Genomic DNA, 26,766 nt, shown 5'->3' with positions numbered 1-26,766 from the left:
GGATATAATTTGAATTTACTGAGCGAGACCGAGACACAAGATGAGGTAAATTTAGAGTATATTTATTGCGCATTTTTTCACTTTTTTAGCTCATAAATATACTTGGCCTGCTCATCAGAAATTTGTAATCTACAATTCTACATCTCAGAATTAAATTTTGAGACATAGAAGTTGATTTTCCAATTTTTCAGAATTTTAAAGAATAATTTAGAAAAACTGGATAATTGGTTCTCAACTTTTTACAAAAAAAGGGAATCACAAAATAAAAAATCTAAAAATCTATTTTTTTAATCAAAATTGACCTCTCCCTCCCTGCCAATCAATTTCGTCCACTTTCGAGTTAATCAGGAGCCTCCAGTAAGAGTTGAGGATTCTCTAAGTAGGTACGTTGAAATTTTTCCTGAACGTGCTGTGTATTTGTAGGCAATGAACTTCGACAACTGAAAAAATTTAATCCTGTCATTTTTAACTTTTTGAGTTACCTAACGAAAGACGAAGCAAGTGGTTACCAGCAAATCCGAAGTGGCAGTTTGAAAACTGTATTTTTTTTTACAAATTCAAAATCTCACGTTTTTAACAATTCCAATATTTTCTATTTTTGCAGAAAGTCAGTGGAAATGGCTGTTCTGAAACCGGTGTCAAATATTTGCCTGGTGATACAGCAACTATAAACCCGAATTGAGTAAGAGTAATTTGGGTTGCCGATGCTAGAAACTGTAGGGGCAAAGTTGATTATTCGAGACAGGGCCATGACGATCGAAAATCGAAAAAAACGAAACCAAAAAAAAAAACATGTAGGTAAAAATGAAATGTGAAAAACAATAACAAATTTCGAAAATACAAAAATAAAATAAAAAAACGTGAACAAAAACGAAAAGCCAAAAAAAATCGATTTTCATTTTCAGTTTTTATAAGAATGCTTCGAATGAATCGAATATTTTAATTTTTTATTTGAAGCTTCGTTTCTTAAAAAAATCTCATTTTCGTTTTTCGATTGAAAATTTGTAATTTGTGGGTAGGTATGTGATTTTATTTTGTTATTATTCTAGTCGTTATTTTTTCAATAAGTAAGTAAAAGTGAGTAATAAGTACATTATGTACATGATTTACTCCAAGTAATGAATTATAGAATGAGGAATTTTCAGATCTTTTCTGAATTATTTTATAGCAATTGAGGGGCTTCATGGAAAATGGGCTTTAGTTATTTTTTTCACTGATTTTTACAACTTCAAATAGACTTGGAAATTTTTTCTGTGAGCAAACATTTTCCAATTCGTTTTTTTTTTCATGGAAGAACACTTCAATATCACTGAATATGGTGGCATTAATAAAAAAAATTCTCTAATTTCAAATACATATATTCAGAATTGTAAAAATAAAAATAAAAAAAAAATGACTAAGGCCCCTTTTCCATGGAACCCCTCAATTTTTGCAGGTAGCTTACATAGGTAAGTATTTCATTTTTTTCTTTGTAGGTCTTAGGAATTTCTTTTAACGTAAAATAAAAGATAAAAAAATGAAGCCAACTGACAAAATGGAAATCGAAAACCAACAATGGAAAATTCAAAAATGAAATCGAAAACTTAAAAAAAAGATAGAAAACTAAAAAAAACAAAAACGTAAGTAATCTGAAAACGAAAGGTGGCCTTTCCTTCACGTGGTTTGGGGTTCTGCATTACAAAGCAAGACATTCGACACCGGTCTCAGAACACATGGTTTACTTGTGGGTTGATTGAGGTAGTAAATTGCACCAAAAATTCAAAATGCATCAGAGAAAATGAGATTTTTTTAGAAACTCTAGATCGGATCAAAAACGGCTGTTACTTGTTTGAAAGAGAGAAAGAGTTGGCTTCATTTATGTATTTTCATCTTAAATTATTTTAGGTATTTTTTTTTGTTGTGAGGAATCAGTATCCCCCCCCCCCACAAAGTTTCAAAATTCCCCAAAAATCAAAAGACGTAGGTATTTAGGCAGCCCAAACCCCAAAGTTTGATCCAGAGATGTCAGTGTTGGATATGTGAATTTCAAAATTTTACCTACCTAGGTATGTATTTCTGTGGAAAATTATTCGAAACTTCCCCTACTTCTTTTAAATGGTACCTTTTCCTTCTCACCTGGATTTATTACCATTACTCAAGCCAATTTACTGCCTTCTCGGCAAAAGTTCACTTTTCTCCATCTCCATCATAGTTACTTGAATGTTCTTTTTTCACGAAGTTATTGTGATTAACTTTATGCAGAGCTGGAAGTTTCAGATCAATTTTTAAAAAAAAGTAACAATCTGTTAGGAAGAGAATACCTAGGTCAACTTTGAAAAAATTGAGAAAATTTTCGGAAACCAAAAAAATTTTTCATTTTTTTGATGCATGAGACTTTCAGCTTGTGAAACAGTACATTTTTCAAGCTGGATCATTTCGGATATACGATAATTTCCACCTGCCTTAATCACCTCAAAACTTTAAATTTTTTACAGAATTACGAGTATATCTTCATCAACTATGAGTTGACTCTACCGCATTTTAGAGCAATTCAATGCGCTGAAGAAAAATCAAATTTTTCTGAAGGCTCTAGACTAGAATCTACATTGGCTAAAAAAAGTCACAATTGATGGGAAAGTCGACTTTACCAAAAAAAAAAACTCATTATTTAATAAGTAAACTGTTTTTACTGCTTTAAAAATGCCCCAAAAATTGAAAAATCAAATTACCAGCTGAAATTTTGTTTTTGAGATGTGAATAGCATAGGGTCAATCTGGCTAATTGTAAACAAACGTGAAATGCCAACTCCACATTTCGTATATGAATATCTTCAAAATCAAAAGAGTTGCTGCAGTTCAAAAAAAATTCTCAATTTTTTCTTTTAAAAAGAATGATTTTTAATTAAAATGAAAAGATTTAAAGCATTTTGAATCCGAATTACAACACGTCCATAAAAAAGTTACTTTGTATAGGAATTTTTCATTGCACTATTTCATGTCAGACAAATATTTTCCAAACACAAACACAAACAAAACGAAAGATCAAATAAAACTCCTCGAGATTAAATTTTTTACAGGGGTGTAAATGCGAAACGATTATAAAATCAACTATAGATATTTTTTTATTGGTGAAAAATAGTTAAAGGGTAAGTAAGTAGACTTGAAATTATAAAAAATTTATTAGCGAACCGAATTGGTAAGTCAATTTTTTTTCAAACGATCGTTTTTTTCCTCTCTTATTTTATATTCAAAGTAATTGAGGGAGTTTCTTATTGAAAATAAAATGAAGTAGGAATGAAATTTCAATTCAATTTAGATTAAGAAGATAAAGTTGGATATTTTTTAAAGAAAACTTTTCCTTTTCTTTTCTTTTCTTGTATTTTTCTCGGTATATAGCTATTTTTTAGATAATAAATACGAGCTGAATGGCTCGAGTAAAAGCTTATTTTTCAGACGTTTTTTTTTCTTTACATTTATAAACAAAATCCCGAAATGTGTGAGAAATTAAGTAGATCGATTTTTCAAACTTTCTCATCTCTTTTCTTCCCTCGTGTAAGGTTTATAAAGTTGGAAATGGACAATGACTGAATCGCACTTTTAAAAGCCCAATTGAAATTTGTACATTTACATTATTACAACCATCGAGATTTATTTTTCTAATTTGAAAAAAATTATCATTTACTTAACTACCTGTCACAACTTTATAAAAAAATGTAGGTACACAAGCTACCTACGCAAGATGAATTTTTTAGTCGAAGAAATTATCGAAGTCTTCATATCGCTCCGATGGTAACAATTTTAACCGTTTCACGAAGTTAATAATTCAAATTGTTTGAAACTTTGTTCCGAAAACTTTATTTATTATTAGGTTGTCAATCATATTATACTCGGGTACAAAATACATTTAAAATTGTGTACGAAATTTTGACTCATGAACTAATCCTAAGCTGGTTGTTCCTAAGTATATTAATGAAAAACTTTTTCTGTCATTTTCCCTCGATTTTTTTTTCGGTGTTGCTGAAAACGGGAAACATTATGTTTTTATCTGAGCCGCGCGTTTGCTGTTGTTATTGTTGTTTTTTACGGATTATCAAGTTTGCAGTTTGCACGCGCGTTGTCCTCTTAATACATAATTCTTCGAATTTTGAACAACGGACGGAGTTAAGGTGTTTTTAATTTTTCTCCGGAGCGTTGTTATTCAAATTTTACGACTCGCGTTGATTGTTTTGATTTTTTTATGAGTAAAGGTTTATTTATAATTTGGTTGGGAGATGCAATTACATGCTTGTTTTTTTCCTAGAAAAAAATCTCTCATGCTGATGTAATTGTATTTATTTATACGTAGAGTTTTGTTGTTTTTAAAATTTATTGCATTCATTTTTGAAATGTTGAAAATTAGTAGATATTATAAATTGCAGGTTAGGTACCTAATATATTTTTTTTTGAGAAGGGAAAAAATAAGTATTTTTAATGAAGACAACTTTTCTAAAAAGGGTTTATAAAAATAGCTCGATACTTATAAACTCTCTCTGTTCTTCAGGATGAATGGAAGTATACCTATACCTACATTAGGGCGGATCTCGGGAAAAAAATGCTGGAGTAATTTGACCAAATTCAGCGAAAACCTTCATTTTTAGTACTAGGAGGCCACTCAGAAAAATTTTTAGTCCCGAATGTGCCTCTGGAGAGGAGATGTAGGTCCTCCAAGAGCGGAAATTTCTGAAAAAAATGTGGTTTTTTCGCTCTCTCTCCCACTCAACCTGTTGTAGAAAAAATAGTCTTGTTCCGAATTATAGTATTTCAGATTCTGCTTCAACTCAGACCAGTGTTGTGGAGCGGAATGAATTTTGTTCCGGGTTCAGGGTTCCGCTCCAGCATGAAAAATAATTCTGTTCTGGTTTCTTTTATCGTTCCGCTCAGACTTTTCTTTTTTGTTTTAGAGGAGGTTGCATTCAAAGTACGTCAGTTGAAAACATTGTTGAATTCAGAGTGTTTTAACAAAATTTAAAGTCCATCTCACATAAAAGAAGCACTAAAAACACCCAATGAAATTTGGAAGGTTTTACTTGGTGTTTTGACTGTTCTGGATTTGAATTTTGATGAAGTGAAAATGGTCTACTTCATGTCATTTACCATGTCTTGTTATAATTTTCTGGTTTATTGAGGTAAAATTTCAGCAAAAACACATGTTGTTCACACTACAACTTGCAAAACGTTCACTAAAGGTCAAAAAATTTTGTGACCCATATTTCTATTCCGGTTCAGTTCTGGTTTTGCTCCTGTAAATTTTTTGTAATTTGATCCAGGTTCCATTTCGCTCCGCAAAAATTCTCCCAAAAGTTATGGGTTCAGCGTTCCAGTTTGTTCTGGTTCGGTTCCACTCGGCAACACTGACTTAGACTATTACCATCAAAATCAAAGACAACTTTTAGGGTTCCACTGAGCAATTAAAAATTTGCAAATCACATATTTTTGGGTAAATTCGGATTTTGAAAATTTTTTCTTCTCAAATATTTTGCATTAGGTAATCAAGCCAAAACATCAAAATGTATCACTTCTGAAATTGAGGAAATATTTTGAAACGCAGTGATGCCAATTTTTAGCTGAGGAGTTTTTGGATGTTTTTCTCAATTTTATAAAACTGGCAATAATGACAAAGATTGGCACCACAGTATTCCAAAATATTTCCTCAGATATCAGAAATGATTTTTATTCAGGCTACCAAGGGGGTATGCTGGTCTGCCATTTTCTTGCGTAAGTGAATTTTCTATATGTCAGTTGAAAACTATGACAATTAGAGAAATTTTACAAGAGTCCTTTTTTGTAGAGAATGGAAAAATATGACCAATCGGTGCAAAAATCTTGAAAACAAAAAAATTTTCATACTTTTTTTCTATTTTTTCAAAATTTCAAGTTCTACTGCATGAAATTCCAAGATTTTGGCACCGTTGGTCATATTTTTTCATTCCCTACAAAAAAAGGACTCTTGTAAAATTTCTCTACATGTCATAGTTTTCCACTTACTTATAGAAAATTTGCTTTTGCGAGAAAATGGCGGACCTGCATACCCCCTAGTAGAACAATAAGTCAGAAGCTTTAAGTATCTCGGGTGCGAGCTATCTTATGAAAGAGAGGTTGACACACAACTCAAGATCAACAAATTTCTGAGAGTAAGCTTGGCAATAAACTAAGCCATTCCTCACAGAAAAGTCAGCGCCAAAACTCAAATAAGAATCTACAATACGCTGGCAAGATCAATGCTGCTGTATGGAAGCCAAACATGGACGATGAGAAAGGATATAAAAAGCAGAGTAACCGCAGTAGAAATGAGATTCATGCAAGCCACGGTAGGATATTATATGAGATACAATAGGAAAAGGAATGAAGACATTCTGAACGAGTTAGGAGCAGAGCCAATCATCAGACGGGTGAAAGATTACAGAAAGAAATGGCGAAAACACGTTGTTAGGGCCACTTGTATGACTCTTGTTCAAATTCTGAACTAAGTTTAACTCATTGCTTTTAACCGGTTAAACTGAGTTCTACATCTTGACCAAGATTCATACAATTAATCCACCCATAGAATGCCTAACAAACGGTCCCCTCGAAAAGTCAAAGAATACACTCCAACTGGCAGGAGGAGTAGAGGAAGAACAAAGAAAAAACTTGATGATACATCGGCGAGCAATTCTTCTACAATTTCCCAGACTAGCTGAACAGCTCACTGGGTCAAAGTTCAAGTATGACGATGTTAATTCAATCAGTTTTAGATTTTGAATATTACTGGTGAATTTTTTCACCTTTTTTTGGAAGTGAGTTTGAATCACGATGCTTTTAATTCTGGTTCAGGCCTAATTTTGATGTCTGATAGAATCAAAATATTGTCCATTCATATGTACCTACATCAAAAGAAACGTGCAAACAAACTCCAAAGGCCAAAATTTCAGGCGATTCTCCAAAATATGGATGAAAGTTTCAAAACTGCTCGAAACCACTCACAATCAACTCAGTATGTTGAAATTCGATTGCGAAATGAATTTATGATTTCCAAATTTATTTGGTGAATTTTTGTGGTAATTTCAACTTTCAAAAATCTGCTAAACGCTCCAGAAAATCTCAAAACAATTCGAAACCGTTTTCAATCGATTCGAGAGGTCGAAAATAGGATAGGTACTATCAAATTTCAGCTTTCTGAGCTAATTCGATAAAATTACGATTTTCTCCTATTTTGGCCATTTGGTTTTCAAAAACCCACCAACAAATTAAAATATCCGCTTACAATTCCTTAAAATTCAAGCTGTTGAAGTTTTTAGTATACCTACAATGCTTTTTTGATTTATCTTTGTCCGTTTCAAAAAATTTCTCTGCAGATTGAGATATCCTCCTTGTAAGCTTTTTCCAAAAGTGCCCAAACATCCCCACATCAAAATGTTGAAAGTTCACCTATTTGGGAGGGGAAGAGGGGTTGGAGCAATGCATACCAAAAATTTAAAAACCCAATCCAAAAAAATACGAAGTAAACTTCAAATATTCACCTTACATTTGTTTTTTCCATCTTCCCCTGCCCCGCCCCCGCAAATCTGTCATTCTCTTTACCTTCCTTACCCACAGTTTTCAACTTCTTAATTTAAGAATTGTGGTTTCCCTAAAAAAAAAAATCAATCTACCAACCTACATTATGAATTTAAAAAAAAGTGAGCTTTAAACTATTTTGAGGTATTTTTTCAAAAGGTAAAAGTGGACACAATATTCTTGAAGAATTAAAGAAGAACACTTTTTTTTTACAGTTTGAAAAAAAAATGTCAACTTTCACTTTGAAAATGATTGAAAAAAATGAGGACGGGTAAATTAAGGGAAAGAAGAAAACAAAAAAGAAGCAAATTCTCAAGAGGATGTGCTCCCCCCTTTTTTCGAAAATTTTGACTCAAAATCACTGCTGTTTAAGCAAAAATTGTTATTATATAGGTAGATAGTGCTTCATTTTAACGATTTGATTCAACTTTTATAATTTGCTACGCATTTGTCCTGCATTGAGAATTTGAACTAATTTTCTGAAAAAATTTAAAATCTTAAAAACATTTTTGTAACTTGAAAGCTTATTTATCTCAGATAAAATTGATTCAATTTATTTTTATGAAATAATTACCTAAACACATCAAAATTAATCCTCAATCACTTTCCTTCGATCTCCTCCACCCCGAAACAAATCCCAGAAACCCAGCTTTGATTCCGTACAAATTCAGCATTCAATTCAACCCACTCAAATTACTCAGCCAAGACAAAAAAACACGTATTAGTAAAAACATAAAATTTTAGGAATTCTCCGCAATAAAAATCATAAATATACGCATCTCGTCGAAGAATTTTCATTTACGGTCGGCAATTCCAACTCTTTACTATTCACGTCGACAGATCAAAGCTTTTATTTGAATTCGCATACGAAAAAAAAGTCATCCCCGCTCGTATTTTTACGATGAACTAGGCTAACAATCATCCTTGAAAAAAATTTTCATATAAAAATATATAGGTACGTTTCGGCATCAGAATTTAAAAGTATACGACGAGCATCGAAGATATTAAAACAGCTTCGGTCGTTATTCAGAATTTTCATATCCCTGGACGATTGACCCTTCATTCCTCAGCTCACATCCTCCTCCACGTCGTTAAAAAATTAATCAACTCTAGCGTAAAACTCGGCTCGAAAAGAACACGTTAAATAACGCAACCAACCAAATATGTACCTACCATTTGAAATATACCAACAGGTAAAAAGATAAAAGATGAGCCATCGTATACAATAAAGAATAAAATTCCGATTAGAAAATAATACGAAATTTATACGCAAATCAACTCGTACTTACCAAAATGACTAAAACGATGCGAAGCTAAACACTCGACTCGGGGTAGATTTTAGGAACCCCCATTTTTTAAAAATGTCATTAGCATAATATACTTAATGGTTCATTATAAGAACTCGCTTATGAGTAAAAAAGTAAAAAAAAAAAAGAGGTTAAACAAACGGGCGGGATTTCCCTTGGCCCGATAGCCGTAAAAGAACAGGCAAAAAATAGTGGAAAATTCATACAGTGTGAGAACGTCACATGTTGCCGCACTAAAGGTATACGACGCGCATAACTTAAAACTATGGCCCGTAGTCACGCAAATTCACCTTTTATGTTTTACCCGGTAAAATTACGACAATTTTCACAGTATCCACGCGAACTCTTCGATAGTACACCCGGACTATAACTGAAAGTTTTAAGGAAGCCTGCAGTCAACGAGTGGAGCTATTACGTTCCGCGCACCCCCTCCTCAAGGCTGGTGTGCGCGGTTACCAAACTTTGCCCCCAACATGCTGGCGACGGTTACGCATGGCATTTTCTTTACATTTTACACCATACTGACCCATATTACGGTCCGTTTCACCCCCCCCTGTAGTCAAAAATTAACGGGTTTCTATATTTAAAATTCGATATACCGAGTCTCGTATAGGTAGGTAGTTAATAACCTTTGAAAAAACATGTTTCCGGAAATTTTCATCTCATTATTGGTCGACGCACGTAATATTTACCAGAAACCTATGCTCTTTATAGTTCAAAATCATTCTACGTATGGGAATCTATATGCCAAAGATATTTACAGGTTGACTATAAAAAAAAAGAGAGAGAGAAAGAAAACAAGCAGGTATCGGATAGATGCATTTATCTTATTCAAAAGCGAAACAAGTAGAAATAATTCAATCAACATGGTTGCTCGATAAACTAACGATACGATTGATTTCGTAGTAAATTGCTGCCAATGGAATCATCAAAATTCGATTATATCAATTTTACTTAAAATAACTGAGGTTGAGAAGCAATTTTTTCATTCGATTTCATTCCAATAAACGAACGGTTTTTATAAATGTTTTTATTACTCTCAAGGTAGTATTTATAAAATTTGAAATCACTTCCTCTTTTTTTAGTACAAAGTGGAGAGAGGAGCGGAATTTTGATTTTTTTTTTGAAAAATTGAATTAGATATGTCTCAAAATTTGGTAAACATTTTACAAGTAAGAAGGTACTAATGAAAAAAAAATGATAGAGAAATTTAGAATTGAAAAAAAATCTGGCTCAAAGTTAAAATCGAGTTTGTATTTCATCATTTTGTCCTCTAAATTTAAGTAGGTACCTACTTACTATTGAAAACTTGAAAAAATGAAATGCTTTGTATCTTAAAAACAGAACTGGATAGAGATTGAAAATCTCTGCCGACCATTTCCTAGATAAAGCTGAACTGATTGCAAATATTTTTATACAAGAATCTCTCTCTTCTCTCCGATCTCTTTTTCTCAAAACGAAATTTTGCAAACATTTTTATTCGCATTCAAATGACGCAGATTCAAAACTCACAGGAAATTATTGGTGTTATTTCATTTCCAAACAGAAACCTACGTGGATCACCACTCGTGATGTTCGCCTCTGATTTGAATAGAACCACGATTTTTGAAAAGAACATGATCCGAAACCTCCATGGTCGAAATTTCAGCTTTTCAAACTAATTCTCTCAATTTTTGGCTAATTTTCAGTAAAAATCTGAAATTTATCATTTTTGGCAATTTGTGCTCATATTTGAAAAAATAATGATAAATTAGCCCAGAATTTAATACTTACTCCCAGGAATCGAGATTCACCATTTTCGTCCATTCTGGAGCCTACAGTAGCCCAATTTTCAATTTCTCGAGAGTTTTTGAATTTCTCCAGAAAATGTAGAAATTTATATTTGACCAACTAAAAATTGAGTTTCTGCATACACTTGATTTGTCTAAGAAGCTTATGTATGTTTGAGCCGATTTTCAGGTGAACATTTTGAGTGTGTTTTTATATGGACTACGTAGTAGATAAGGATATATTATTTTTGTCAGGACAGAAATTCAAAAAATCAAAATTTTTCTGTTTTTTGGGGAAATTGCTTTATTTTGTCAAAAACGAACCTCTCCCCCCCCCCTCAAATGGATTACATCATTTTAAGCCATTCCGAAACCTCTAACGCGACTTTTGGATTTCGAAAATACACCACCAGCTCAAATTTCTGTTGCTGAAATTCATTTTTCAGTCCTTGGTGAATTTTCAAAAACTGAAATAGGCTCGATCATTCATGAAAAATAATAAAAAATTGACTAAATTAATGCAGAATAAGTTGAACTTTGATTTATGTTCATAAGTACCTACTGTTTTTTAATTTTTCAATTTTTCAATTCTGAAAAAATTGTCATATAGGGTAAAGTCACCAGTAGTTGACACCTACGTCACAAAAATCGCCATTTTGGTGTCACAGTGTGATTATTGAAAACACTGATTGCACTAAAAATTAATTCATACCTCGCTTATTATTGACCGTGAGTTAGGTGATGATTATCAGTCATACTTTTTGCGTTTTATCAACTTTTATTTTCACCATGAAAATTTTCCAAGTGTTTTACAATTATTTTTCTATCAAACAATTTTGAACATTTTGAGATGGTTATTATACCATTTGAAAGCTAATGAGATACACTTTCTTTCTAACTACTTTTGATTGATTCATAATCACATTTTCATGCTCGATAAGCCGGGTGTCGATTACTGAGGTTTTTTGGACACTTTCTGAAATGATCGTAAGAATCTCAAAAATGCACTTACGAATGTGAAACACAAATCAAAATGTAAGGAAAACTGTGTTCTTTTAGATGTACTTACAAAAGTTTTCAAAAAAATATCAACTTGAGCTGTAGATTGTTTTTTATCAAAAAGTATCAAAAATCTGTTCAACTACTGGCGACTTTACCCTACTCGTACCTAAACTAAGTAGAAAAATTGAACTCAGCGTCTTTAAATTTGAATAAGTCGTCATTGTGACCTTTTCAATGGATTCATGAATCATGAATCATGTCATGATACTCTATTAGTACAAATCCAAAAATTTCTCCAGTGACGATGTAAGGAGGAGTTACCCGCTTGGGGAAAATATCGCCAATTGCTGACAAATTCGCCCAAGCTATCGCCGATCGCTGATAAATTTGCCCATATGGTGGTACGTTTACATGATGAATACACGGTACAAAATTTTGGTGTTCGATTCGCTCAAAATATTGCCGGATTATTCGCTCACGAAATATGTTGTTCTAAACTTGCCCAAAAATTTGCTTAAAAAATCGTGTATTCAAAGTGTAGTGAATTACTTCGCTTCAAATGTCGCCCATAAGAATAAATTCTGGTTGGCGATTATTTAAGCTACATTTCAGGTAATGAGAAATGTAGCGAATTTATCAGCGAAAATTTTGAAAGTGAAATTTTGATGACAAATTCGCTTTTACGATTTTATGGAAAGGGAACTTGTGCAATGCGCACGCATTCGTTCTATGTATTCCAATCTGGCAGTAAGGGACATTCCAGGGTGAAATAGATAACAGGCCCCTGTCCTCAGATTTTTGAAATTTTGATGTAACATTGTTGGGTACGTTTAAAATAATGTTAGAGTCAAAAAAAATCCCCCACTCCACTCCTTTGCCCACAGGGGTGAAAGAAACACTTTTTTGGGGAAAAAATCATACTTTTCAATGAGTTTTGAATATGTACAAATTTTTGAATTCACTCAAAATAAATGGCGGAAACATGAATCTAGCAACGTGAATTTTTTCAACATTTTTTGGCTCCCAGGGGAAGATATTTACAAAAGAAAATTTGAAACCGCCGTATCTTCGAACCTAATTCTTGTACACGAAATTTTTCTTCTTTCAAGAATATGTATTATGTATATCTGCATGAGTACTACATATACTTAATTAGTATTTTTTTTCAAATTTTCCCTCCAGATGGGTCATCTTCAAAAACTCAAAAACGTGTTTTTGTGTTACGGATGCACCAAAAAAAGCAGGAATGCCTTTTAAATTTGAGTCAAATAATGGCAAAAATTTCTCCAAAGTTTACGTTTGCTGTTTATTTTTTTGTTTTTGAATCAGTCTTATTTTCATTTTTTTAAAAATTTAAATTGAAAATTACCCATTCAAAATTTTTACGAAAAAAAAAATTAGAACAATACCTATATTTATATTGTTTTTTTCATTTTTTAATATTACCTATACCTGTTTTTTTTTTTAAATAGGTAAGTAAGTATTACGCACCATTTTGAATTTTCCAATTTCGAACAAAATTCTTTACAGCCACTCAAATTTGAAAAAAAAAACGAAAACAAAATTTTCAAATGTTCTGAAAAGAATTTCAAAAGGCGAAAATTCAATGCAAAACAATTTTGAAAATTTTTATAGTTTAAACCAAATTATTAAAAAAATCTAAAGCAGAGTAATTTTGAAAAACAAAAATTTTGAAGGTGAGTTCAGATATCTCAATTCTTAGAAAAATCACAGCATGTAGTCACTTGAATTTTAATCCCTTCCTAGTTCCTACCGCCATCCAAAAAAACAAAATTTTTAGTTCAATAATAATTTAATTAGAAAATTTTTGAAAAATAGGCTGATCTTAATTAAAACAAAAAATTTTTTTTAATTTTTTCATTTGAACACAACTATTTTTTTCGCGTTAAAAAAAATTAAAACTGTTTGAAAACAATAAAATTAAATAAAATTATTCAGTAGGTAGATACTAGGTATAGGTAACAAGTAACCTTTTTAAAAAAAAATATATACTTTCAGTTAAATTTGAATAAAAAAATCGATATCTAGGTACAAAACAATTTCAAAAATTCTGAATGGGCAATCATATGAAACCAAAAATTGTAAAACTGAATTCAGAAATTTTTAAATTTTCATTATACAAAATACGTGACTTTTTCCCCAAAATAATGATAAAAAAAAAACAATTTGTAAATTTATTCAATAAATTTACAAAAAAAATGTCAATTTAATTGAAATGCATTTTTTCATTTTTTTTTCATTTTTATACCTACCTAATAGATTTTAATAAGGTAAAGTGCCCTAATTCCAACCACTTTTTTTTAAATGCATTTTCGGATATCTCAATTTGAATTTTTTTTAAAAGTTGTGTAACCATTTGATAAAGTAACTATTCAAAATTCATTTGGCATTGTCACCTTGTGGAAAAACCATCCCCAGAAAAATAAAAATGAACTTTAGTGAAAAGTGTCAAATCGCAAATTTTCATTTTTGGGTCCCTAATTCCAACCACCTACTTTTACTATGAAAAAAAGTAGCGTAAATTGCAAAAAATACAAAGTTTATCGATTAATATACAAAAGTAATTAAATCTTCATTTATTATTTAAGTGTCACATGCCGAGATTTGCAAATTTGAGGGCAGTAAAAAACAAAATTTCAAGATTCTCCATCATACCTGAATTTAAAGACTCAAAAATTCATTATGTAAAAAGAGGTGTATCTGACGATATTTTTCCCCTCAAAGGCCTTAATTTCACTCAACAATGATGACGGCAGCTCTTTTCTCCTACCTACCACTAATTTACTGGGTATTAAAAATTTTTGAAAATGAATTATCATGTTGTACTTGCTGGTGGTTGGAATTAGGACCCCCACAGAGATTTGAAAATTGTGAAATTAATGGGCCTTCCATGAGTGGTTCCCACAAATGAATACCGCACATATGTTGAAAACTATCTACTTTCAAGATATATTCATCAAACTTGACGAAAAACTTCGTTAAAAAAATTCCATCGGTATTTTTCTCCGAGCTTCCTTGCAACCAGCAATTTTGAAATGTGGTTTTTCGGCGATGATTTTTTTCCATTTGGCTTTCAGGTGCTGGCGTTTTGTACGTCATCATTTAACCACTTTAGCAACATAATTTCACAAACACCCGCTAGGTAGCGTTATCAACGGACGAGAAATTGAAAGTGGTTGGAATTAGGCACTGGGTGGAATTTGGGCACTTTACCTTAAAATGAAAAAATTCCTGAATTTACCTTTAAAATTTTCAGCTCAACTGAAATTTAAAAAAAAAAAGATCTAAATGAATTTTTAATAGCATAAATCTAAAAATTATTAGCAACGCGCGTATGCAAGCAAATATATTCATTTCATGTCCATTTCTCTTCGAAGCCTCGGTAGACGTAGGGTTAGGTGTAGGGTTTTAGGAACGAGAGGTCCCCGGTTCGATCCCCGCATACACATAGGAAATTTTAGTGACCAAATTTAGGTAGGAAAAATTCAGAACAACGGTAGTGAGCTGTACCAGTCAATACAGAGTGAAATTGTGGTCATAAAATTGTACTTTTTTGTTTTTTTGAATTTCAAAATGTAATCGTTATTTTAATCAAAACATGTGAAATCGCTCGTAGACTCCAATAAATTCACGGGCGACAATTTCCTGCACGGAAAATTTCGCGTGTAATATCGCCCATGCGCAAACGCCGATCGCGCATAAGCAATCTTATGCGCGAATCGCGAAATTATCGGCGCATTATTCAGCAAAATATCCAGCGAATAGTCCGAAATTCTCGCCGCGAATTTTTCAGCGTGTGATGGGCGATATTTTTCCCAATCGGGTATGCCTTGACTGCCTTGGGTGATGCAGGTAACCCTCTTCACCTGAGGTAGTCCCTACTGTACTCATTCACCGGAGGGGAAGGAAAACTAGTTCCAAAAGAGGGGTGTAGGACTAATCGTATATTCGAATAATAATAAACACATCGAGAAATAAACGGAAATATATTCGTTATAAAAGTATAAAAAAATATCATCAATCAAGAATATCATCGAAGTCGCGTCTATAAACTAAATCAACGAGGTAGTAAACAGGAGAGCACCCGGATAAGAAGAACAGCCAGGTAAGTATCGCATCGTAGCTGAGATTACTCCCAGTACTGCCAACGCCAACACACCCCTTTAATCTTAGCGGAGAGGCGGAGATCAATAACGTACATCGTAAACATAGGAACTAATGGAACTATCGTCTTCGAATTAATAATGGCCTGAAATACAAAAATTATGTTACATATTGAGCAGACAGCTGCAATGTTCTTGAAATCGACCTGAGGCAAGAGCTTTCGTGAGGGCATCAGCCGGCTGATCTTCCGACTTAACGAATCTCAAAATAATCTTGTTACCCTTGACAAAATCTCTAACTATGTGATAATTGAGTTTAGCTATATGCCTGAGCTTGGGAGCTCCAGTTGTTTTAGCGATAGCGAGAGCAGGCTGACAATCACTATGAATGAGAGCTGGTCCATGTCTATTCTTCGTTAAACGTTCTAATAAATCTACCGTAATGACAGCATCCTTCGAACACATGGATAGAGCGAAATATTCCGCTTCAGCTGAGGAACCCGCTGGTACCGACTGTTTTCTCGTACGCCAAACAACCGGATCACCGTACGCTCGCACAAAATAGCCTGTAATAGAGCAACCTTCTTCTCCAGTCCCTAACGACGCATCGGTGTACGCATCTACAAATACACCTTCTTTCTTAATCACCCCTCTATAAGTTAGTCCTAGCTTTGCCGTTCCTTTCAGATACTGAAGAATTCTCTGAGCACGTTCCCAGTCTTCGGGCTGAGGATTACTTTGATGTTGACATAGCACATTCGTAGCGAACATAATATCTGGTCTAGTACCGTTGGCTAGATGTAATAACGAGCCAGTAATTTCCCTAAACAAAGACTTGCCAGGCGTAGGCTTACCAGGATTCCATTCCGGTGTTTTCTTCTCTGACTTACTTTTCTTTTCACAATTTCGAGTTAAAGCTGGAGTATGAACAGCTGGCAAATTCAACGCGTTAAAGCGTTTCAACACACAATTAATAAAACTAGTTTGAGTCAAAGTCAACGTTTGATATTCTTCCGATCTAGCAATTTCCAAACCAAGAAACTTTTTAGGAGAACCTAACTCTTTTACTTGAAATTCCTCTTTTAAACGTCTAATCGTCTCAACAATCTTATCTTTACAATTACCTGTGATTAGGAAATCGTCTACATAAAGTACTAAAATTACCACCAAATGTTTCCTTCGCCAGATATACACGCATGGCTCATTTGGATGATTGGTAAACTGCATTTTCTTGGCTGCTTCATCGAACCTACGAAACCAAGTTAACGGACTAATCTTGAGCCCATACAAAGCACATTTTAAAGCACAAACCAGGCCTTCATCAACTTCCATTCCTTCAGGCGGATGCATATATACCGTAGTTTTCAATCTGCCATTAAGAAAGGCAGTAATAACATCTAATTGAATAATCGACCAACCTTCTTTATTTGCAAGCGCAAGAATTACCCTAACTGTGTGTTTACTAGCCACCGGAGAGTACACATCTCCTATATCGTACACTTCTCTATCTTTGAATCCACGTATAACCAAACGTGCCTTATATCGTATTGAAGAATCATTCTCGTTAGTTTTCCTACAAAATACCCATCTAGAATCTAAGATATTCACCCCTTTGGGCGGTACAACTAAATCCCACGCATCATTTCTTTCTAAAGACGCCATTTCATCTTCCATGGCTTTTATCCAATACTCACGATCAGTACGGTCTAAAGCTTCAGCGTAAGTCATTGGATCCTTTTCATCTTCGAGTAAGCATGCACGTAATGCTGTAACACGATCAAAAGCTAAAAACGTATCGTTAGACGAGTCATCAAAAATCACAGTTTCTTCGACGTTCTCAATGTCAAATTCATCAGAGTCATCGTTTTGACCACTAGTACTTGGGACAACATTCAATTCACCAGAAGTCTTGCTGGGTACTTCTACACTTACCTCTTCGTTGGTAGTTTCTCGTTCTACCGTGTCGTGCCAGTTAATATCAGTTTCAGTTTCGTCTGAACTAAAATCGAAAACAACATCTTTACTTTTCAATAAATCTCTATACGTAATATTTTCAATAAACTCAACATCTTTACGTTCTATAATTTTCCTCGAAGGTAACAAAATTCGATAACCACTTCTAGTATTGTTCAAAACTACACCTCTAATACCTCTTTCATCAAATTTCTCATAATCCTCTCTAGTTTTCTTCGGAATGGCCAGACAACCAAACCGGCGTATAAACGATAAATCAGGAGTTTCACCACAAAATACTTCATAAGGTGTCTTAAAACCGTTCGATTTGTGAGGAGTTCGATTGTAGATATAAACAGCCTGAGATATAGCATGGTCCCACAAGGACATTGGGATTCCCGAATCGCTCAGCATCGCTGTTGTCTTTTCGCGCAAAGTCCGATTGATTCTTTCTGCAACACCATTATGAGTTGGGGTATCCGGTTCAGCTACCTCTATCTCAATCTTCTCCTGTTTCAATAACCTTCCCATCTCACCTGAATATTCGGTACCTCCGTCCGTACGTAAGTACCGTACCTTAACATCTTTTCCCAACATTCTACGCATCTCATCTAAGTACTTTCTAAAGCAGTCAGCTGCATCACTTTTATAACACATCACAAATACCATTGCGAACCTCGAGAAATCATCTATAAATGTTATCACATACCTACGTTTACCTGGGAATGATAGAGGTGTTATAGGGCCCATCACGTCAGAATGAACTCGTTGTAAAGCTATCTTACTCCGCTGACGTTTCTTCTTCGAAGGGTTCCTGTGAACCTTAGCTAACGCACAAGGTTGACAATCCATAATATCCTTACCAAAAGTTACATTTTTCAAAATCGCCATCTTCGATTTATATAGTTCAAGATAACCTAGCGAAGTGTGCGCCAATCTCGTATGCCATAGAAGACCCAAGTTTTCACGAATCGTCGGAAGCGTTGGACTTGGACCTCCTCCATCAGCATTAGCTAACATAGCCACTTCATTTGGATTACGAACACGCAGATCACTGACCCAGAACGGAGATTGAAACTGAGCTCTAATAATTATGTCACCAGAATTTCCATCTCTGATATAAAAATATAGCGAACTTCCATCAAATGTCGCACCTTGTTGTACCAGCTGCCGTAAACTCAGCAGATTTTCAGAAACTTCTGAAGAATATAAGACATTTGTAAAAGTAATTGGCTTACCTAAAACAGTGTAAGTATGAAACTCACCTAACTCCTCTATACTCAGAACAGACTCCTGTCCTTTCTTAGCGCAATCTATTACCGCTGGTTTACTCAACTTTCTTACCTTGGAGAGAATTCGCCGCTCATTTGTCAAATGATAACTTGCCCCAGAGTCGATTATAAAATTGACTGACAGTACTGCTGTCATGAAACACTTACCCGCCGAGTTAAGGCAGTCGTCAGGATAATAATACTTCGAATTTAATTCAAAATTTCTATCGCCTCGGACCATCATAGATTTTCCACCGCTATCGCCTTTCCCTTGACCGGACCCAGATTTACCAGACTTTTCATCGGATTTACGCTCGGGGCAGTTCTTCGCAATATGATCGGTTACTTTTCTGCAGCAGTAGCAATAAGACCCATTCGTCTTGCAGTCTTTCATCGCATGACCTCTCATGTTACATTTTCGACACCTTCCATAATGGTTGCCTTCGGATGAGTTACGGTTCTGATAGGAATCTCTCGAGTCGTAATTGCGCTGATAGGAACCACGTCGATTGTCTTCACGTTCACGTCTCTCGCCACGTCGATCGTCGAATTGCTCACGTCTATCGCCACGTCGATCTCGATCATCGTATTGTTCACGTCGCTCCCCACGTCGATCGTTGTTTTGTTCACGTCTATCGCCACGTCGATTGTTTCGTAAATTTCTTCCTCTTCCATTCGAGTTCGAAGAATTGGCAGAGGCAAAATGAACCCCTGTTGAAGCCGCCGTTGAGGTTACTGCCTTGAGCTCCTTCTCAGTCGCCTCTTCGTCACATAGCCATTTTTTGATCATCTGGTAGTTGGTTTTACTCGTTCGGTTGGACATCGATATGTCGCTGCGCGCCTTCTTTATTTTATGTAACAGCATACTCTTTTTGAAATCGTCCGTCCACACCATGCCTGCTTCTTTACTTCGTTCGAATAAATCCTCCAATTGCCTGGTAAACTTCGACGGCTCGTCAATAAACGGTTCAAAACGTAAGTTCGTGATTTTCTGAAAGAGAGCTTCTCGTAAGTTCTCTGATATTGGCAGTTTCTCATTATCCAACCATTTTATGATTTCGGCCGGTTCCCTGATGTTTTCTACTAAACGCTGATGGTGTTCGTCGAGGCGACCTACTATCAGTAAACGAGTAGTCGCTTTCCGAATGGAATCATCGATTCTTGTATTCGGTCGCTGAACTGATGCATCCACAATATCAGTAAGTCTGCGTACTCTTAATTCGTCAAACAGCATCTGCCGCCAATTTCGGTAGCTACTTTTCTCCGTCAGCTTATAATCGATATTCGGGAACATAGAATTGAAGGTTAGCGGAGCACATCCAATATTTCCCACCGGTGGTGGCATCGGTACTGCGGAGGCACCCGTTGACATGATAGGTTGCCTTAAAGATGCGGATGTGGTGCTACTCGAAACCACATTTGCAGCAGTGGTATGTAAATTCACCAATTTATGAGCTGTCACATAACGACCAGCAGGTTTACTAAACGTTGTCACCGTAAGTCGCGGCATATCAGATGCGCTGGATGTAATTGATACTGATATCGGAACTGCCGAAGTCACCGGAACAGCAGATGTCACCGGAGGTGGTGGTGGTGGCGGCATGAAAAAGTAGTTTGGCAAATTGCCCACTAACGAAATCGGATTCGCATTCGAAATCGGATTAGAAATCTGATTACTTACTGAGCTGCTCACAGGAACACTGATTGTCGATCGCATAAAACTTTCCAGCTCAGCTTTGATACGATCCACTATAGGATTTATTATAGCCTCCATCTTGTCCGAATGAAGTTTACACAAGTACACAATCACTACCGAAATGTTAATAAACAAGCAACGAATCGAAACCTACGCTTCTGTCTACCATGTAGGACTAATCGTATATTCGAATAATAATAAACACATCGAGAAATAAACGGAAATATATTCGTTATAAAAGTATAAAAAAATATCATCAATCAAGAATATCATCGAAGTCGCGTCTATAAACTAAATCAACGAGGTAGTAAACAGGAGAGCACCCGGATAAGAAGAACAGCCAGGTAAGTATCGCATCGTAGCTGAGATTACTCCCAGTACTGCCAACGCCAACAAGGGGAAACGCAGTGGCGTAGCCAAGGGGGGCGAGGGGGCCATCCCCCCCCTTGCGAGCGAAAATTTGAAAGAAAACATGCAAAAATGGACGTTTTTTTGTTGTTTGGACCCATTTTTTTCTAAAAATTTTCTGCTCGAGTGAATGCCTTCATTTTCATGTGATCACCACACATTACAATACATTTCCAGAAAATGACCCCTGATTTCGATTTTTCATGCCTAAAAATTTGGTTTTGCCCCCTCCTTGAGAAAATCCTGGCTACGCCACTGGGGAAACGTGATAACTTCTGACGATCGATGGTTTGACCATGGATCGTCTTCGCTGTAAAATCACTTGGATGTAGTATCTCGAGCCCGCTATATCTCTGTCACTCAGTAAACATTGTACTTATGGCTGGCAAGCCACTCTTTGGTTAATTAGTAGTACCCACTCAAAGATGGTTAAATTGATTGTATATTAACTCGTGATCCCGTTATGCCGTTGCGTTCGCGAGGTACCACAGGGCATTTATCCTGGATTCCGGACATGGGTAAGTGTCTCTAGTTTAAAGTGTATTTTCTTAACGTGTCCCCTAAACAGGCCTTAGTATTAGGAGAGCCTAAAGGTGTAGGGTGAAGTGTACAGTGTTTTGAGGTACTTGTGCCTTCTTTGCTCATCCTTTATGAGTTCAACGTTGAGTATATCCTCGGGTATATCGACTAATTCATAAGGGATGTTAAGTTTAACTACTTATTGACAGTCTTCGACTCATGATCTGCTCATCACAGTGTGATGTAAGACTAGACCTAAGACCCCTAGTCTAGTAACCTTACTATGTAGTATGTACCCAGTCATTATATACTCTGTTTGGCTTACATTGCTGGGATATTTGTGTAAATATATCATTAGATGATTCGTGTTACTAAGTGTACTCTGAGCTAGCTGGTTAAAGAGAAATGTTCACTCTCTAGGGAATATTTCTATCCTCCCCCCAAGATATATAATTCGATAATAACCACCACACTTAATAATTCTCGATTACCTTTTAACAACGATTTGAAAAAAAAATTAAATACTCTTTTTAAGAACACGTTAGGTACGATAAAGTGCAAAGCTTAAATTCAAATTATGCAATTATTCTGTATTTTTGACCTTTTTCTCCTCTCTTATCATTTAATAACAAATCTGATTTGTTTTGATACATCCAAATGAGTTTTTTTTTCATATTTTTCAGTTCCTTCCTGGAAAAAAGATAATTAAAGCATTTTACACAAGTGCAAACAGATTTTGTGAATTTGTGCCCAAATGAATAAAAAAAATCACAAAGATAGTGAGTCCAAAATTATGGATGCTGAATTTCATTTTGGGTTCTCTTATAAAAAATTTCTACAACTGGAACAACCAGTCAACCAAAAATTTTCTTGAGGCTCTAGAATGATCTAAACCACTAGGTACTTATCGATTCAAGAAGATAAAAATAGAAAATACTCGTAAATCAAATTTCAACCTCCTATGTTAACTTGTTCATAAATGATTGATTTTTCATTTAAAAAAAAAAATCGATAAAATCTTGGATTTGAACAGACAGAAATTGATTTTGAAAATTTATGCGCAAATCAATCAAAAGGGTCACAAAGACAATAAATGAAACTTTATGAGATCTGAATTACATTTTGGTCCTCTTTGTAAAAAATTTTCCACAACTGAAAAGTTCCAAAAATCCGTTGGAGGCTCCAGTACAAAACTGCAGCCAGTTGACTTGAGAGGTTGATAAAAGGAGCTTAAAACAAATTTTGGCTTTATCAGCTTCTAAATACATTTAATAAAATTTTTTTGACTTTTTCATAAAAATGAGCTTTGCCTACATTTGATAATTTCCAAAGATTCCCCAAACATCTGAAAATGAATTTCAGTACTCACTTGAAAATTTAAGTCGGAGGTATATTTTTGAATGCTCTTTCAATTTTTCTGTGCCTGACTCAGAAATTTTTCTATTATTGTCGATGCTACATATTTTTTTATGTAATGTCATACGACTTAAGAGGCAATTAGGCAGGATTTGCAGATGTACACAGTCCTCTTTACGAACAACCACACGATCAATGGGCTTAATCTGCTCTGAATGTGGTAAAAGCACAGACGTATATTTTTTTCATTAAAACTCCATTCAATTAATTATGTCAATTGGGTCCCTAATTGTTGGGGAAAAAATGAATCACAACACAAGTGAAAAATATAATGCTCGGTAATTTTATTTCTCTCAATTTTTTTCATGGGACTTTCTAGCTTTTCTAAAGAACCGATCTTCTTTTCTTTGTGATTTAGAATTTTTCATTACAAGTAACTAATCGATTTTAGGGGAAAAAGTGATAGTCCAAAAACGAAAGGGAAGAGGACAACATTGTGAAGCATTAGATTTCTCATCAGTAAGTAGGTACGTTTGATTTTTTTTTTTTTTTGCAGGAAGCATTATTTTTATGCTTGATTTAAAACAATATTCAGTAGTCACAGTGTCATTACACACCATTCTATTCAAAGATATCACTTCTAGCGGCTAATTTTACATACCAGCAACGATAGTTTTTCACGACACTTCAAGTTCACGAAGGTAATTGAAAATTTTCCTAGAAAACGATCAAGTATCTACTTAATCAGACTATTTCTTCATGATAATGATAGGTACCTACCTTTAAAGCTGAAAAAAAAGGTCAAATAAAATACTCATTACGCAAGCTATGCCTAATACCTATATGAATCTGAAAAAAAAAGAGTAAAACTTACACAGGATGGAAATAGTAAACAACTAAACAAAGATACTGCATAGTGCATATGAGAACAAAGAACTCTGCTACCCCGTCAGAGTATAACTTTTATGCAGAAAGTATTACGCGAACATTTTTATTTATAGACTTGGTATAGTTGGTTGACTCAAGCTTATAGTTTCAAGAGTATATATTATTGGTTTTAAATGCGGAAAAAGTAAAATGAACAAAATAATACAGATTTTATAAGTTTTTTAAAATAGAAAAATACGCAAGTATGAAAACATTTCTGTACACATACGTTTTATAAAGAAATTTTCCATATGAGCGAGTATATAAGAGTCAACTTGATAATGCTCTTTTTTCGTCGACTTCTCATGGGAGTTGGGTTCATATGTACAATTTTTCTAGACGAAATAGAGGTAAGCTCGTGGAATATTTGTCACTAAAATTAGGAATCGGATGCATCTGGAATGATGATTAATCAAACATTTCAACGTAGGTACCTGTTCGTTCATTAAGTAGAGTTTTGACGCGGACATTTTGTAATCTTCGGTCTTCTTTAGCAATAACTTTTTGATTTACTAATCAATACCTACTTAGTGATTGGAAATTCTTTTTGAATGCATCGGATTGCGATTCGTACACTTGTCTATATTTTTCTAACAATATTTGAATTGAAAATCTACATCAGCTTCAAATTCCTTATTCGTTTGATCCGTTTGATCTTTAAGAAAAGCAATCACAACCGAAAAGAAACTCGTATCGATAGAAGCAGTGTAAAAAGTTATACAGAAACATGAAAAGCACTCTCACACCAAATCACCAGATTGACCTCATTAAAGTATTCTTTCCCAAGTTCGATTCTATATAAAAGCCTTCGTGCAATCTGTTACCCGTATACGTACAATACAAAATCCACAAAAGCAGACGTTCCAATCGTTCACCTCAGCACAGACCACCAGACCAGACGAATACTTATCCTGGCTTTTGCTCACTATATACTTACTACTTATTACAGCTGCTGGAGTAACTCGACTCGAAATACACTTACGCTCATCTGAATTCATGACAAAATATTTCATAACATACTATAATTTAATATTACTTGGTTAAATCTGCCTGCAATACCGCAACGCAAAGTTTAACCATTTAACATCATTAATAGAACAAGATGAAACGTAATTTCATTCTTGGATTTCTCTCAGCGTAAACGGAGAGACTGGCTTAAGACGATGTAATCTTCCAAGTCTTAAGGTATTTAGTTCCTTGTAGCGTTTAAAACGTGACGTCGGTTAGGTCCCATTTGAAACACCAGCGAGTATAGAAAACCTTTTGGAAATTTTACTCCAAATGAACGCGTGTTCATGTTGTTCGGTCATGTTTCGATTTGGTACATTATCATATTTTTGTTACCGTTTAATATATGTACGTACATGTATCCTAATATCTACAATATGTATTTGCAAATGTGCCAAGTGCAGGTATACCTACTTGGTATATTATGTTTTAATTTCGTTAACTAATTAATTTTGAACGATAAAATGTGGCACTATACACCAGAGCTTTAACGCGAATTATTATCTACAAATTCAAACGTTCGTTGGTAACACCAAAAGCAAATATTTATAGATTTAGATAATATGTTATGTGTAGGTAAAGGTATATCCACATCGTGTTTAAGTGTTGACATATACAGAGATGTTCCTTTTACACATTGGTTTCTGGTATCTTACCCATTATTTATACACCTATACTTGTGACTATTTTATCGGTATGCAGCATCATATTAAATCGATTTCTGTACAGAATGTTCCATCAAACTTCAGCCATGCTTCAGAATCAAGGAAAACAAGGTACATTTATGTGAAGTAATTTGCGAGCAAATATTCTGCATAATAAGTATAAAACGTTTGAAATGATGGTAGATTATCACAGAGAATTCGTTAAAAAAAACTGACTGTGAACGAAATTGCGTAGGACACGATTTCATTTTTAGTTGCAGTTCATCACGGAATAGGTTTAAAAGACAGTTTGACGGTGTTAATAGAATTGCATACTTAGTTCGCCGTAAATATGTAGGTACAACATAAGCGTATTATTTTAATGCGTCAAGACTGGTTGAACCTGGAACAAATCTGTTTACTGAGCTTGAAAGGGAATACGTGAAAGATTTGAAATCGGTAATCAAAAATTGAATTCAACTTTTCATGATAAAAGCAAAAATTAAACTCCAATACATATAAGTACGATTGAAAATCTGAAAAAATCACAGTGGAATAATGCCACTTTTTTAAAACCAATTTTCAATTAACTGATTTTAAAAATGGAATTTTCAAAACCGGGGGGGGGGGAAGGTAAAAAAATTAAATAATTTAAAAAGTGAAGTAGCAAATATATTCATTGTTTTGCGAAACGAACTACGATTTTCGGAATGAGTATCCATCCATGGTCAGACCTCTAATTCAAAATCCCATCAGGTGAACTCGAGTTTTCGATTTTTGACAAATTTTTGAAAATCCAAAACTGGACATTTTCGGCAATTTAGCAACGTAGATATTAAAATAATTCGTATAAGTGACTCGTTCGCGAACAAATCGATTCATTTAACCAATTTCTGATGAATCATTCGCGAACGATTCGATTCATTTACTCAATTTCTGATGAATCTTTTGCAAACGAATGGATTCATATATATGTAAGTGACTCGTTCGCGAACGAATCGATTGTTCGATTCATTTACTCAATTTTTGGTGAATCATTCACGAACGAATTGATTCGTATAAGTGACTCGTTCGCGAACGAATCGATTCATTCACTGAATTTTTGATGAATCATTCGCGAACGAATTGAATTGTATAAGTGACTCGTTCGCGAACGAATCGATTCATTAACTGAATTTTTGATGAATCATTCGCGAACAAATCGATTCATTTACTCAATTTCTGATAAATCA

General features: G+C 34.4%; 1 protein-coding gene across 2 annotated transcripts in view; it reads right to left on the bottom strand.

Annotated features, from left to right (window-relative positions):
- Window positions 1-9,214, bottom strand: part of NaCP60E (Na channel protein 60E) — a 272,797-nt gene extending 263,583 nt beyond the window's left edge. For both annotated transcript variants that reach the window (XM_065360600.1, XM_065360601.1), the window contains exon 1: window positions 8,840-9,214. The gene's annotated coding sequence lies outside the window, so the exon portion shown is untranslated. The remainder of the gene's footprint in view (window positions 1-8,839) is intronic.
- Window positions 9,215-26,766: the final 17,552 nt, after the last annotated feature.

The sequence above is a fragment of the Planococcus citri genome, chromosome 4 (assembly GCF_950023065.1).
Source record: "Planococcus citri chromosome 4, ihPlaCitr1.1, whole genome shotgun sequence".
NCBI lineage: Eukaryota > Metazoa > Arthropoda > Insecta > Hemiptera > Pseudococcidae > Planococcus > Planococcus citri.
This window is presented reverse-complemented; position numbering and strand designations above follow the sequence as displayed.